The sequence below is a fragment of the Ochotona curzoniae genome, unplaced genomic scaffold, assembly GCF_017591425.1.
Source record: "Ochotona curzoniae isolate NIBS_2020 unplaced genomic scaffold, NIBS_Ocur_1.0 contig_430, whole genome shotgun sequence".
Taxonomy (NCBI): Eukaryota; Metazoa; Chordata; class Mammalia; order Lagomorpha; family Ochotonidae; genus Ochotona; species Ochotona curzoniae.
The window spans coordinates 5,030,803-5,047,361 of record NW_024466219.1 but is presented as its reverse complement, the minus strand read 5'-3'; positions in this window follow the sequence as shown (position 1 = coordinate 5,047,361).

Here is a 16,559-nt window from a genome sequence, read left to right as displayed (position 1 = left end):
CCAGGATATTACTCAGTCATTAAAGAAATGGAATCAGTATATTTGAAACAAAATTGTTGGAATTGGAGATCCTTGTGTTAATTCAGGGCCAGAGAAAACAAATAATACATTTTATTTGTGGAAATTAATATATATGCAACATAAAAATAATGTGTCTGTCCTATCATGAAGTATAGCAACAAATTAAGCAGTATCATTACAGTATAGTTATGTTTCACTGAATCATACTATGTGCATGGCCACATAGCCATCTTTCTCCATTTCGATCATTATCATGAATCCCTCACTTTCTGACATTGATATATCTATGTTCAAGAACAAATTATGTTAAAATATCATTTTTATAATACAATTAGTAGATTCAAAGAGAATAAGGGTAAAAGTAAATTTGGGAACCTGTAAATAACTTTCAAATGAGCTTCACAAGGAAATAGAGGAAATAATAATTAAAACTCACTTGGAAATCCTAGAGATAAAAATATAAATAGAGGAAAAAAATTTAAAAGAAATCTCCATCAATAAATATGATCAAGCTAAAGAAAAAAAAATCACTGTTTCCTCAAATAATTCCTGAGAAGATCAAAAGGAAAAATGAAAGATAAAAAAATGGAAAAAGAAATAAGCCTACAGGAATTTTGACACACAACCAAAACAACAAACTTTTAGGTAATACAATTTAGGTAATAATAATACAATTAATACTACAATTAATTAAATTAATAATACAATTAATAATACAATTTTAGGTATAAGAAAATAAAAAGGGAAAAGGGGTAAAAAATGCTTTAAGCCAGAAACTTAGCATTTCCAGTCATGTGTTTCACAGCGACATTCTGATCAATGTTGGATGGCATACAATGGCTGTCTCGTGAGATTCACATGGAGCTGGAACAGAACACACAGGCAATGAAGGATCAAGATCAAACTAAACTAAAAGGAAGATAAATCAGAAACCTCAGGAAGATCCAAAATTAAGGGCTTAGCAAGATGTTTGGGAGATATTCATGAGCTCCTTCAAATACTTGAAAATATTAACCCTATATTGATGTGTTCAAATATGATAGAATACTCATGGTGGATTATCTGCTTAGAAAAAGGTCCATGATGAAAACAGAAGCAAACAAAGAAAACTACCATAGACCCCCTTCTAAAAACAATGACATCTCTTCAAGCAAAGCCTCAAGTTGCTCCTTAACAATTCCCCACATTGGCTATTTTTAAATAGTCAACGAAGACGAAGACTCCTTACATGTTAATGCTTGTAAATACCTCTCAGGAGACACAGTGTGGCAGTGAAGAGTGGGATCAATTCTTCTGGTTTAGTATAGGCCTAGGTAGATTTACCAGCTTATGTTTCAGTTTTAATGACCACAAAAAGCTGAGTTAAAAAAATGAAAATAAGCTGGCAGTTGCTTGGACTGGGGACAAATTCTGTCATGCTAGACTGCAGAATCACCTGGAGAGCACAAGATCCTGGACTGAGGGTGGGCTCAGTAGGGAGACTGTGGCACCTCCGTGATGGGCTGCAACTCCCACTGATGAGCCTGAGAATCATGGCTGGGGTGGGGGAGGGCAGCACACACTGGCATGAGTTTGAGATGGACAATGTGGGTGGTTGGATTAAGCTAGGCTTTAACACCCATTAACATGTATGAGAGCTGAATACGATGTGAGACAGGGTGAACCAATCTGTTGTATTTGTTGTTAAATGATGGCAAGCACAGGAACCAAGGCTTGGGTAGGCCTGAGGGGTTATTGGGTATCTCTGAAACTAAGCTGAAGCTCCCATTGGTGTAGGTAAGGGCAGAGTGCATGGTGGTCAGGATTGGGCTGAGCTGCAACACCCATCTGTCTACCTAGGAGACAGAACTGGAGGCAGAACTGACCCAGCTATTGCAACTACCAGTGTGTGTATAGGCTGATGTGGGTGACAGCGCCAGACCCCATACTAGCAAGCACACACAAGATTCAGGTCTGGTATCACCTCAGACAATGTTTTTGGTTCTCACTGAGCATATTGGAGGACTGTCTAACCAGGAGCCAGACTCTACTTCCAGCTTGGAAGTCTATCTTCTTGGAAATGAATCATGGCAGACTCTGACACGTGCCCCATATACTGGCTGACACACCAATGTCTGAATGAAGCCACCATCACAGAATCAGCTTGTGTTGTGGAGAGAATTTGTTTTCACAACAGTTTATCAAATTCCATAATCCAAAAATCATGGACAAATAAGAAAGAGACTTGAGTGCAATACATATTTAGAAGTTTTGGTGCAGATATGTTAGTTGGAACTGCCATAAGTAACTCTCACAGACTCAGAGGCTCAAACAGCAGAAACTTACTTCCTAGTGTTTATGGGAGCTGATCAAAATATTGGCATGTTGCAAGCCGCATCTGTATGCACTGGCCACATGCTGTGTCTAAAATGGCGCCGGCCGGAGAAGCCACACCTTCGTGCGTGGTGGAAGTCACGTAGCCTTCGTGGTACTGCACAGGCGCCTAGGGCATGCGCAGTGAGCTGCGGCGTGGCCGGCACGTGAACACTGGGGACTGACGAATCCGGTCGCCCAGGACCCTGCGTGATCATGACGCCGACCTATCATCGGCGGAGGCGGGGCCGGTCAGCACATAAGAGTAGAAAGCCTGCCGGGGTTGGGGCCCCCTTGCCCCCTTCCTCTTCCTCATCTTTGTGCGCGCAATAAATTTTACCGCAGAAGACTCCACTCGCGTCTGCGTCTTATTGCGGGACAATAAGACACGTGGGCGCGACATTGGCATGACTATTTTTCCTGATCCCCTTATCCTTCCTTATCTTGCAGCTAGATATTACTTCAATATAGTACCCCCTGTGTGTCATTGATACCTGTTTGTTTTGTTTGAAGGACACTAGTCATATTGACACCTGGTGGCCCATCCTTAAATCCTTGGTAAAATTAAATTATTGGTTTAAAGGTCAAAGATAACAAATGTAGCACATTGGAGTTTAGACTACTAACATCTGACTTGGAGAGGACATAATGGATTCTGCAACACCGAATGTGACTGTTAAGACAAAATTTTAACATAGGGATCAGTGACGAAATTTGGTAATGGCAGACGGAAACTAGAAAAACCAAAGGAAACTATTAGAATGTGCATCAGGATAGTAAGAAAATTGATATTGAATCTGAGCTAAAATAAGACGTGTGTGTGTGTGTGTGTGTGTGTGTGTGTGTGTGTGTGTGTGTGTGTGTTGGAAGACCACCGGCAAGGCATCAGTTTTTATAACTTAGAATGTTAAATATACAGATTGATTCACTATGAAGTTTTGTTCCAATAAATCCATTAAAATTTGAAAATATCTAACATGAAAATTTCTAATTTGAAAGTACATTTAGGGCCTGGCGTGATAGCGTAGTGGTTAAGGTCCTGGCCTTGCACTCACTGAGATCCCATATGGGCACCAGTTCTAATCCCAGCAGCCCCGCTTCCCATCCAGCTCCCTGCCTGTGGTCTGGGAATGTAGTTGAGGACAGCCCAAGTTTTTGGGTCCCTGCACCTGCATAGGAGACCCAGAAGAGGCTCCTGGCTTCAGATTGGCTCAGCTCCAGCTGTTGCGGCACCTGGGGAGTGAACCATTGGACAGAAGATCTTCCTCTCTGTCTCTCCTCTCTGTGTATCTACCTTTCCAATAAAAAAATAAATCTTTTAAAAAACAAAGCATATCTAATATACCTCATCACTTGGACATCATAGCTTAGCCTAAATGACTTCTTACATCTCCTTTTTTATTTTTGCATGAAAGGCTGATGATCAGACAACAGAGCGAGAGTCTTCATCCTAGAGCTCACTCCTGAAAAGGCCGTTGTGGCCGCAGTGAAGCTGCTCCAATGCCAGGAGCAAGCAGCCAGGATTTTCCACATCTCATGTGGGTGATGGGTCCCAAAGACTTGAGCCACCTCCAACTGCTTTCCCAGGTCATGAACAAGGAGTTGAAAAAGAAGTGGAACATCCAGGACATAAAGTGACACAGATGGGATGCTAGCACCATAGGGTATGCTGTGCTGCCAGCCTAGACCCAATCTAGCTGACTTTGAATGGTAGCTAACGATAACATTAATACTAATCCTGGAATTGGGCAGAATCATTTAATAAGTAATTTATTTTGTACTAAAGTATAGAGTGTTTCATGTAATTCATTGAACACTGAACTGAAAATAAAACATAACTTGGTTGGTGAGTATACATGTACATTGTCATATAGAAGTTGTTATACAGAAAAAGTTTAAACTGAATTTTCTCAAGTGGGAGACCATCATATATTTAATGAACTTTGAAATCTGTAGTTATAATATTTTCAATGCACATCTTAAAATTATAAATATTTTAAACAGATATGTGCCAATTTTAATGGTCTGTGATAAAGGTCTGGATCAGTGAACATCTCTTCCGTAAGGGGAAACTGAAATGAACATTTCCAAATTCAGAACATTTTCTCAAAAAATACTGGTTCTTAGTTCTATTTTTTTATCCAGCTTAAGTTTCTTAAAATAAGAAAGTATCTGTACACAAAGTCAAATTCTAAAAGCTGTTAGTAAAATCCTCCCCACCAAATTCTTAAAGGATCTTTTTGTCAAGATCTCGGGAAGATTTGGGGTGGCATCCCAAAACACTTAAGCCAAATAATAAAACCCATGAAAGTCTTAAGCACTTTGAGTTTCAGGCTAATGTAGAAAGATCCTATCCTAGGAAGATTTTCTCTGTGTTTATAGTTTGCGTATAGGAGAGGATTATGGTTTTTATAAATAGAAAACCACATATGTGAAAAGAAAAAAATATATTCATTTGGAGCAGAAGCACTAAGAAACACTTCAAAATTTGGAAACAGTTTCTCCGGAACTACAGAATCCCAAATTGGAGTGCCAGTTTGAGTCCTGGCTGCTTTGCTTCTGATCCCGATTCCTGCCAATGAGCCTGGGAAGAAAGTGAAAGACGACTTATGTGTCTAGGACCCCTACTGACCATGTGTGAGAACATTGTTGATTTCTGGACCACTGGCTTCACACTGGTTCAGCTCTGGCTATGTGTCCATTTTATGTGTCTGCCAACAGGTCTCTCTCTATATACCTTTCAATTGAATAAGCAAAGCTATCTATTTACAATGAAGTTTCTATTTTTCCAACTTTATGGAAGTAGGAAGTAGGCTTATAACAGTTACTCAACAGCAATTCTGGAATAGATGTTAGAAGACCGATGCAGAGGGATTGAAAAGAATCACAGAACTTTGAAAAATCGTATAGAGGGCCCAGAATCGTGGCTCAAATGCTACACGCTCACCTTGCAAATGCTGTGATCCATCTGGATGCTGGTTTGTTTCCCAGCTGCCCCAGTTCCTATCTAACTCCATGTTTATGGTCCAGGAAAGTAGTTAAGGTTGCTTGAAGAACTAGGACCCAGCACACATGAGGGAGACCCAGAAGAATCTCCTGGCTCCCGGCTTTGGATCTGCTCAGCTATGGCTGTTGCAGCCATCTGGGGAGTGAAGCAGTGGATGAAAGATCTTTCTGTCCTGCTCTCCTTAAATTTGACCTACCTTCCAAATAAAAACAAATAGATCTTTCATAAAATGGTATAGAAACAATCCCTAAATAAAGTTAGACCCTAACAATGTGTGGGATCACGTGTTTAGTGGCAATTCAAAAATAATTAGGAACTCCTGCTCCGCCCTTAAAGAAGATGAAAACATATAGCCGACATAGGGGCAGGACACACCAGAGGAGATCCCTTTAAAATTACTTCAAGGGACAGTATTGTTAAGTGAATTAAGCATGTCAATTCAAGTCAAGGGCCAGTTGGAATTCCATTTGTTCCACTTCTGATCTGGCTTCCTGTCTATGCATCTAGAAAAGCAGTGGAAAAAAAATGCTCAGACCCCTGCACATATGTGGGAAAACTGGATGCAGCTCCAGGTGCCTGGCTTCACACTGACCTAAGCCATGGCTCCTGCATTCACTTAGGGACTGAATCAGCTGATAAAGATTTTCTGTCTCTCATTATCTTTCTCTCTCTCTCTCTCTCTCTCTCTGTCTCACACACACACACACACTTGTGCATTTCAAATAAATAAATTAAGTAATCTAATTCAGATAATCTGTTGTATGTATATATCCTATGGAATTGGGCTTACATAAATATTTACTTCACTAGATTTGGTTTAAAAAGACCACATTATCACTGAAATAATCAATTACACATTATTAGTATATTATGAACTAATATAAGCATAGATCAACCATTTGTCAGAGTGTTAAAATATGTTTATAAATGTTTCTGTCAGACTCGAGTGTATCTCTAGAATGAATAACATTGATCTGGGTATCAGATTATCAAAAATTCTACTATTTTTTCAAAAACATTTGGGATATTTTTAGTTATAGTAATTTTTGACACTCATTATGTTATTTAATAAAACAAATCAATAGGCCAAGAATAATATTGGCAATAATATTAGTATCTGGAGTAAATAAACATACAGTACAGAACTACCTGTCAGGGAGTTAATTAGCTATTGGCCTGCATCTAAGGAGATGATATTCTTATGGACTGTGGTGAAAAGATACATTTCCTGAACAAGTGATGGAGATAAAATAGCCATTTAAAATGCTTAAATGTGTGAACAGAAAACAAAGAGAAGTCCAACAAGCTTTTAAATTTGAACTGAATAGAAAAACATAAGCATTTCATATTGTATAATATTTAAGAATTTTACTGCCCTCCAATTTACACATGAAACGTTATATCTTTCTTATCAACAGCAAAGGCAATAATGATTTTGTCATTACATTGGCTTGAACTGGAAATCAGTTTAAAATACATGTTTATAAATGTGTAAATAAGTATTGATAGAAACAAGAAGTTAGATAGAGATTCAGAGACTGGTAGATCCACAGTACAGTGTACTGTTCACGACTTGCACTACGCATTCCACTTGATCATGTCCCCCAAGGTACCTGTAGTCCTGGAAGTGAATTTGATTCACCAGCCAAAGACTCAGAAGGCACTTAACTGCTTCCGTGTTCTCATTTGGACACCTCCGCCTTGGTGAGAAGCTGGGTAAAAGCAGACATTTGGAAGGCTGTGGTCAACCAGGTGAGCCTGCCCCCTATGTCACCCTAGAGGAAGAAACCCATGTCAAATGGTGCATGTCCTGTAAGTGTTTGATTGAGGCAAGCCAACACAAGCTCAGCCAGTCCATACCACTGAAACTCACAGTGCAGACTCATGCACAACATACCCATCATTTCAGCATTTAATGTTTTTGTGGCAAGAGCATTTGAAAGTCACCATTTTGGCAATTTTCAAACACACAGTACTGAAACAAGCATGATCACCACTCCATATAATAGACCCCAAACCTACCCCATACTCCATTTGTCTACGACTGCATACAGTTACCATCATGTCCCCTTTCTCCCACACCCAGTCTGTGTAAGGGTCATTTTGCTCTCTGCTTCATTGGTCAATTTGTGTTAGATCCCATGTAAACCTGTGAACATGCAGTGTGTACCTGCTTCATTTCCTTCAGCGTAACTTCCAATCCCATCCATTTTATTCCAGATGACAGAATGGCCTTCTTCTTAAAGACTGAATGATAGTTGTTGTTATAAATGTCATTTTCTTTGCCTACTCAAGTGAGAGCTGACACTAGGTCAGTATCTTGGCTATTGTGACCAGGGCTACAGTGACACGAGTGAAGAAAGTACTGAAAAAGAATTTGCTTAAAAAATACAGGGAGCTAAATGCCAACTGGATGATGTGGTAGTTAACTTTTTAATGTTTTGAGAAATATCTATGAAGTTACCCATTACAGATGGGGTAATTCACATTCCCCAACCATGTAAAAACATTGCCTTTTACCATGGACATTTACTTTTAAAAAGTCTGCATAACTGAACATTTTTAAATACCGCTCTACCCTATTTGAAACTGTGTTAGTTACATGAGACCAAAATAAAGATTTGTCATTTAGTCTCCATTGCTGTTTTGTTAGCCATGTATTTGTGCTGATAATAACACTTTTGTGAAAACCAGATTAAATGGTAAGGAGGAAAAACGCTCTGGCTTTGGTTCAAAACTGTTTTAAACAGGCTGTTGAAATTTGTCCTCTATTTCAAGAGATTTTTTCCATGTATTTGTGGAAGATAATCTATTTGAAAAATATTTTTAAACTTAACTGCAGAAGTTTAGTTCTAAAACAAAGTTGTGAAGTTAAAACAAAGTCATCATATACCCTGCTCCTAGTCTCTGTTATTAATAAAGATTATGTTAATATAGTTATTTTGATACGGTTAGTAAAATATTATTGATACATTTTCTCAACTGGAGTTCACACATCACTCTGATTTCTTTAGATTTCTGTCCCTTAAATTTAAGCTGACGTTCCTGTCCTCTTCTGGGAATCTATTCAAGATGTCACATTGAATTTAGTCAATGTGTGACCTTAGCCTCTTGATTCTGACGGTATCTCAAATTCCCCCCGTTGATGGCTTTGACAACTTTGACGAGCGTGAGACAGGTATTTTTCAGACAGTTTAGTGACTTATTACTGTCCATACTAACTTTGATGTGCTTTGCTGACAGATGGTCTCTCAGATTTCTCTACAATAGGTCCTCGGTTGTCTCCTCCTTCCCATATTCTTTGGAAGGAAGACAGCATGTGTAGGTACATAAGGAATGGGAAATTATGTACCCAGCTATCCATTGGTAAAATTTCTCTTCAACTTGAAATTTGGGAATTGTGTGCTTTGTCCCCTACTAACTTATTTACATAAACCATCATCTGTTTGCATCAGAATCCATTCATTCAACCATTTATACATAATACTTAGAGTAACATTTTACTACTATTTTAATTGTTGATGCTCAAATGGGATCAGGATTTATCATGGGTCCATTTCAGTTGGTTCATGTGTCCTTTAGAACATCCTTATCAACATAGATATAACTGTTTAGATCATGCTCTTCTTCTCCGATACTACAGCTCCAGTCTCATTGGGTATATTTCTGATGCCCAGATCCGTCCTCACAGGATCTAATGTCATCAGAACAATAGTAGGGAGCCCTGAGCGGTCCTTGGGAACAGAACAGTAAACTTCGTTTGGGACTGGGGAGGGGAGCTTTCTCTGGTCCTAACTTAGTTCTAACTTTGGATCCCTACCCTCTCTTGCACTGACCATCAGGGTTACTCTAGTGCCCCCCCAAACAAACAAACAAACAAAAATTAAAATTAGATTAGTTAGACACCAATAAGGAAAACTTAGAACCAGACAGAAAAGGGTCCGCTTGGACTCACATATACATTACTAGGTAGGACACAAAGATTAGTTACTCCTCACTAAGGTATTGAAGATTTCTCTGCATTCCCCTCCTAAAACTGCTTTGCATCTCAATTGTTAACTATACCTTGTTAGAGTTATAAGCCAGTTGGGACTATCCTAAAATCCGCCAGATTCAGTATAAGGTGTATGGCAGCCAGTTGTGTATAAACTAAAATTGAAATGTCAATAATGTAGTCACAGGATGTGGTTAATACCATTGTCAGTTAACTGCATAATGTTGTAAATCGTTGATGTTATGTTGTGGCTTTCTCGTTGGATGGGATGATATTCCACCAGTTCTACTTTCAGATCAGAGATGGTCTCCCCAAGAGACTGTTGGATTTATCTGGACAATAAGATGCTGGACTCTATGCATGGTACATGCTTGCAATGTAGGAATCATGACTGGATTTGAACTATAATACTGCAACAATGTGGAGAAATTGATGGGGGGGGTGGGTTGGGGAGGAGTTGGGGGAATCCCAGAGCCTATGAAATGGTGTCATAAAACAAAATTAAATTTTAAAATTTGTATAATTAGTCATTTATTTGAAAAGGTATGTTTCCATTTGTTTCAATGGTATTAGAAACCAAGAACTAAGTAACAGCAGTTTCACTGATATTGAGATATTCTTATACCTAAATCCCTTCAGTTGAAAAACATGCAGTTCTATGTGAATATGACCTTAAACAGATACACAGATAGCATTATGTTAAAAAAACAGTTTATCTTGTCTTATCCAATTAATTCATTACTACCTGGATTACTTTGCTGCTGTCTTGTTTGTCCGTACCTCCTTATCCAGCTGGTACAGATTTGGGTTAGGCCATTTGCATTCATATACATTGTTGTCCACTTCCAGCATAAAGTTTAGTATCATCGGATTTGTTCATTCAAACTCCATGAGGAAAAAAATTCTATCAACTATTATATATAACTTTATGCCATTTTCCACTTAACTTTTGTAAGATGCTAATGATTTTCGAAGCTACTTTAGGTCAGCATTTTCATGCATTTGTAATGCATTCAGATTATCTTTTTCACAGTATGTTTCTCCCTGGGATCTTCAACCTCTTAAATGACCATAAGATTTGCATTCATTAAGGTTCAGTCATTGTTCTATAATGTTCTGTAGGCTTTTGAAAAATGCACCGTCTCATATACACCATTATACAATCATGCACAATAGTTCTGAGCATGTAAAACGTTCCACTTGACATTTTTACCACTGCTGTAGTTTGCCTATTGTAGAATGACACTTAATTGTATTTACACAGTCTATAGACTCTTTAAACTAGAGCTTTCCTTTCATAGCTTGCATTTAACATTCATGCATTTTCTTTTGTGGCTTGAGGCTCATTACTTCTTACAACTGAATAGAATTTTCTTTTACGAACATAAGAGCAGTGGCTTATGCATTTATGCACTGAATTTCATCTCTAACACTTCAAGTTTGAGGATATTACTAATAAAATTTGTGTAAATATTTGTGTACAGATTGTATACAGATATAAAGTATTTAATCAATTGGGTAAATGCCTATGAACACAAATACTGGATCCTATGGTGACAATATAATCCTTGGGGCCAGCGTTACAGCACAGCAGTTAAAGCTTCTGCTTCAATGCTGGCATCCCATGTTGAAATCATAGTTTTTCTAATTCTTCCACCTTTGATCCAGCTGCCTGCTAATGTAGCTTTAAGGGAAATAGAGGCATTTCCCTTCATTTCTAGTTTGCTTCTCTGGGAACTAGATTTCTGAGACTTGATTTTAACATGGGATTACACTGCTTTAGTGGCAGTTCACAGGTTCTCAAACATTATTTAACATGGGAAACAAATGACACTTAGTGGTTGTATGCAATTCTCCTTATACCCAGGATCATCTGTGTTTCACCCTTTGGAAACAGTGGGCAGATCCCTTGCCTCTCTCTTTGCTGGATTGTTTTACAATTGCTGTGTTTCTTGTAGACCCTGGATTTTAATCCTCTCTGAGTAGCACAATTTGTGAATACTTTCTTATATCCTATTGGGTTGCCTGTTCAGTTGGTGATTGTGTGTGTCCTCAACTCTATACATTTCTACTAGATTTTCCAATTTGTTGGCAAACAGCTATGTGTAGTAATTCCTGATTATTCTTTGTGTATCCCACAGCTATAACTAGCCCTCCCCCAGCTAGAAGTATTTAGCTCAGGTTCTGGAAATCTGAAACTCCATGGTTATTTACCCCTGACCTTTAAAGTAAACTAAAAATGGAGGAAAAAAGAAACAGTGTAAGTCATTTGAATATCTGTAAGTCTGCCATGGAGCAGCAACAACTGTGAGCGCATTGTTGCGGTTTCCATTTAAGAATATTTTGGGCTGCCATCAATCCCCCTGCCAGAGGCTGTTGGCACATGAGGGTCTATGGGCATGGGCTTGCAGGGGCCTAGGGAAATAGCACCAGCAGAGCCTTGTGGGGACCTGGGGACTCATGTTCAGCCACGTGGAGGAAGCCTAGGATTCCCCAAGTGCTTGGTCCCAAGTAGGCTGTGGTTAATCCCAGGTTACCATGCCGGCCTTGTGTGCTGGTGGACCAGGCCTGGGGAACTTTAAATGGGCCTGGATCTTGTGTGCGTGTGCAATATATAAGGTCCCAGGCCAGCTCACCTACCAGAAACTTGGGACTTTGGTGGGTGAGCAGAGGTCCAGGACAGCACAGCACTCACTGGGCTTCAGAAGGCCAGGCTTGGGGACCCTTGCACTCCTGGGTGCAAGGATTGTGGATTGATTAGGGGAGGGGCAGAGAGATGTTGGGGAGGGGCAGAGAGAGGTAGGGGAGGGGCAGAGAGATGAAGGGGAGGAAGGATTGATGAAGGAGTGTGATGCAGGTGAGGAATCACTTCTGAGGCACTCCCAATGACAAGGCCACTCTACTTGCAGGGAAGTGAGGGGACTGAGGCCAGAAAGTTTGGAAGGGAGAGCTTGGAGCACCTTTCTGGAGCAGACAGGACACAAGCTAGCATCCATATGAAAAACTAGTACCACAAGGAGAGGCTTTTCCCATTATTATATCTATTATTTCTTTCATTAGTGTTTTTGAATTTTCATTGTAGATACCTTTCATGCAGTTGGTTAAATTTATCCTAAGGTATTTAATTATTGTAGCTATTTTGAATGGGTTAGTTACTGTAAGTTTTTTCTCAGCCAGATCATTGTTGGTGAATAAGAATGCTGTTATTTGTGCGCTTTGGTGTCGAATCCTAAGACTGTGTTGAACTCACTTATCAGTTATTGCAGTGTCTTTAAGCAGTCCCTTGGCTTCCTTATGCAAAGCATAATATCTAAACAGTGACATCTTGACAACCAGCTTTCAGTTTGCCTACTCTTAATGATTTCTGTTTTCTTGCATAATGGCTCCTGCTGGAACTTCCATAGCCACAGTGAAAAAGTAAATAAATAAAAGCAGTGAGAGTGGACACTTTTTGATTCCAGATCTTAGTTGAAATGTTTCTGCCTTTCCTTTGTTGATGTGAGCTTGACGTGTAGTCTTCCTTGTGCTGAGGCATGTTCCTTCTAAACGTACCTGTAATGCAGCAGACTACTGCATTGTAGCAAATGCGTTCTTCGCATCACTTGAGGAGTGATCATATGATTTTTCCATTCCATATATTGTTTTCTTTCTAGTTCCTTTGTATTCTCTTGCATATCATTGAATTTCATGAAAATCATAACTTGGAATTCCTTTCCAGGCAGTGGTTTGAGTTTCCCTTTCTTTGGGAACAGTTGCTAAAACATCACTAATGTCTCTGGAGGCATGATATTATCTTCATTTTTCAAGAGTGTCTTTATGTTGATATTTGTGCATAAGAATTGTCAGTTCCCTCTTTCAGGTGTGCAGGGTAATTTTAATGCTATTTTTTTTTTCTGGCAATGTGTCTTAGTGTATTGTTTGACCTGGCTATGTTAGTTTTACTTCAAGGTGAGTGCAATACTAAGTTTTCCATGTAACTTCTTCAGCTGCAATAAACAGCATCTGAAACTATGGCTATCTCAGGCTCCTGGGTATGCTGCTCTCTGCGGCAGGCTGAAATCACTGATATATCGGGGTGCAGTACATGATTAACAAATAATTTACATGCTCTATTTCTTTATGAACTGATCTCTAACCACACTTTTGCTTCAATCAATTTTTCTTTCTAGTTAAAAGTGGAATCATACTTCATTAGTCTATATCTTTCCTCGCTTAGCTTACTTGATCAGTTGTGGCATAGAATGTATCAGAATTTCATTCTTCATATGATTAAATATATTTATGTTTTCCTGTATGTAGTTTCACATTTTGTGAGCCTACTTTGGATGTATATCCAGGTTCTCTATAACCTTATGTTCATTGTGAACAATATTGTGGTAAACATTAGTTTACAAAAAGAAAAAATATTTTGAAGATTTATTCATTTATATTTACATATGCATGTTTGTATATATATGTGTGTGAGTACATACATGTACACAATAAATAGATGAGGTAGATAGAATAACTATTCCTTCATTTAGAATTTCTCGTATTTTAAGTTTATTACATACTTACATAATGAAACATTTTAAAAACAGAAAGAGGTAAGAAATAGATCTGCAAAATTATAGGTAACTTTTTTGACACAGCAGCAAAACCAATGCATTTGGGTAAAATCTTTTCAATAAATGCTGCTGGGACAAGTAACATCTACATGAACACAGTTAATATTACACTTAGGTGGGACATATGGAGTATCCTCCTTACACCTACCCACGTTTGGTCATGTGACAAATACCCACTAGTACAAACTGTGCTGGAATCATGAAGAACTTACCGGAACCATCCTGGAACTGGAGAAAGTGGATGTCCTTAGCCCTGCACGTGTCATGTTCAATTCGCCAGCATGACTTGTAGAAAAATCAGATGAACCGTGGTGGATGACAGAAGATTGCTGGGAGCTTACTAAAGTTTCTCTTCTCTCTTCCCTGTGTGAGTGACAGGAAGTACCATCTCAAACATGAGCTTGGGACTTGACATGTTGTAGAGCTAGCTCGTGCTGTGTTTTCCATTGTGTTATCTCCTGAGTTTTCCTTCACTTGAGATCCATGAGAAAAGACCTTCACTGTTTTTCACAAGGCAGTCTGGCAGCCCTACCTCTAGGCATGGGTGGTAGTTGCGGCCTGTGCCTCTGGCTCTGTAATGTTTGATCCTATGGGTGATATGACACTGACCTGTGCCTTTCTGAGATATGGAAGCATCTATGCCCATTTTGCTGAGCCAGCTAAAGTCATATGGTTGGGTTATCAGTATATCCTAACTTCAGGGACCTGGAATGTGTCAAATTCTTGGGAGTTATTTTTTTAAGGCAGTAATAGGTAAGACTTGGCCATTTACATGAATTTGAAGAATCACTGGAATATTAGGAATTGTTTACCCTGCCTCTTGCACAAATTCCAAATCCCTTGTAGCATTTCGTTTAAAAAAAAAAAAAGCGTGTTCATGAGAATGGGTGAGGAAGAGCAAGCGGGTTTCATAACTGTTATATGAAATTGTGGGACAGCCCAAATGCCAACACTGACAAAGTGGGGGACCTAACTGCAATGATGAGGTTTTAAATGCAAGCCTGCTGTGGACTAAATTAGAGGGGAGCTATGTAACTGAAATTTGCATTCCCAAGACTTCATAGGCAATAGAAATAGAACCAGTTCATTCCAAGTTGGGACTCAGTCCCTTCCTGTGGAGCCTGGTACATGGACAGATCCTGCAGGGGCATCCCATGCAAAGGATGCAATATCCTTGTTGTCTTTTACCAAGGCCGTTTGGTGGGGATCAGATCTACTCCAAAAGAGTCAATGGACTGAATTTCAAGCTCTGGTAATTTGCATGTGTTACCAGGCTTTCCCTGGTAGCCTGACTGTAGATAGTATGGTATTGCATGTGGTGAGTCAGATGGTTGTGCACCATCCTTATGGGGCCAAGTCATGTTTGGTATCACATACTCACTTATGGCCTGTTGTTGCAGCTTTCATCATAGCTTTGGCCTTGAATAAGGCCACAGATAGCTGTCACAAGACCATCCCAGAGGTTCATATATGTGCTAATTATGAGGGTAGAAACCCGAAGAAGTGAAATGCTGGAAAAATGAGATTTAGCATACCGGTGACAGCCAGTATGTAGAGAAGTGGTGTAACTCTGTCATGTCATTGTTTGGTTTTACAAGTGCTTGTCTGCCAGGCACTGTGGTCTGTAGAGGGAGCAGCTGTGGTGGAGAGGAGGTGAGGGTGCTGAGACACGGGGAGACCTTTTGCATTCTGCCTGCCTTTGCGTATCAGATACTTCCAAGGAGTATTCTCCTCAGCTGTGAAAACAAACACAGCCATTCCACAGACGTTCTTTCCCTGCTGTGAGTCCAGGCCTAGTCTTCCTGGAGCTGTGTTTCTGGCTGACGTGGGTGTTTTTACATTTACACACATTTGAATTAAATGATCTGGATAAGATCTATGCTCCTCACAGTTTTCTAGGCTAAATTATGAAAGGGTGAACTTTGTATTGGGTTCCGTGTTTTGATCACTCATTCCTGCCAATCTTACGTTCTTCATAGCCACATTTTGCCACCTGGATACTGATGCACCTACAACTGCATGTTTGAAATCTTCCCGGATAAGTAACTCACTTTGAAAATGGGAGTTACAGTATAATCAGAAAGTTTGTACATCGTAGTAATGAGATATGAATGTTTCCTAATTTCTAGCCTGACCTGACTGAGCTTTGTTTCCTGTGGCAGAAGGAAGCCAGAGCAGGTCTGAGCAGCTGGGAAGCCTTCATTGGAGCTAATTGCTGATTGGAGAAAGCTGATCACTAATGACCCTCACCTGTACAGATTGCCTTCTAAAAAACTTAGGAAAGCTAAGTCAAAGCACCCAGGTTATTCACGTCTAACAAGCATCTTAGAGCAGACGAAGAAAGAGATTGAAGCTATGGAGTGAGGGAACAGGGACCGCAGGGTAAACTTGAGCACCCTGCCTTAACGGCACATTAGCTGAGTCTACAATGATTGCTGCCTGCAGGACGCACCTTCGCTCCAGTGCACACACTTGTTCTAGTTATGAGTGTATTGAAAGAAATGACTCTTTTCAATTTAAGAAAAAAGACCTTTAAGATCAGATTAAAAAATTTTAAATGTGTTGGAGAAAAGCATAG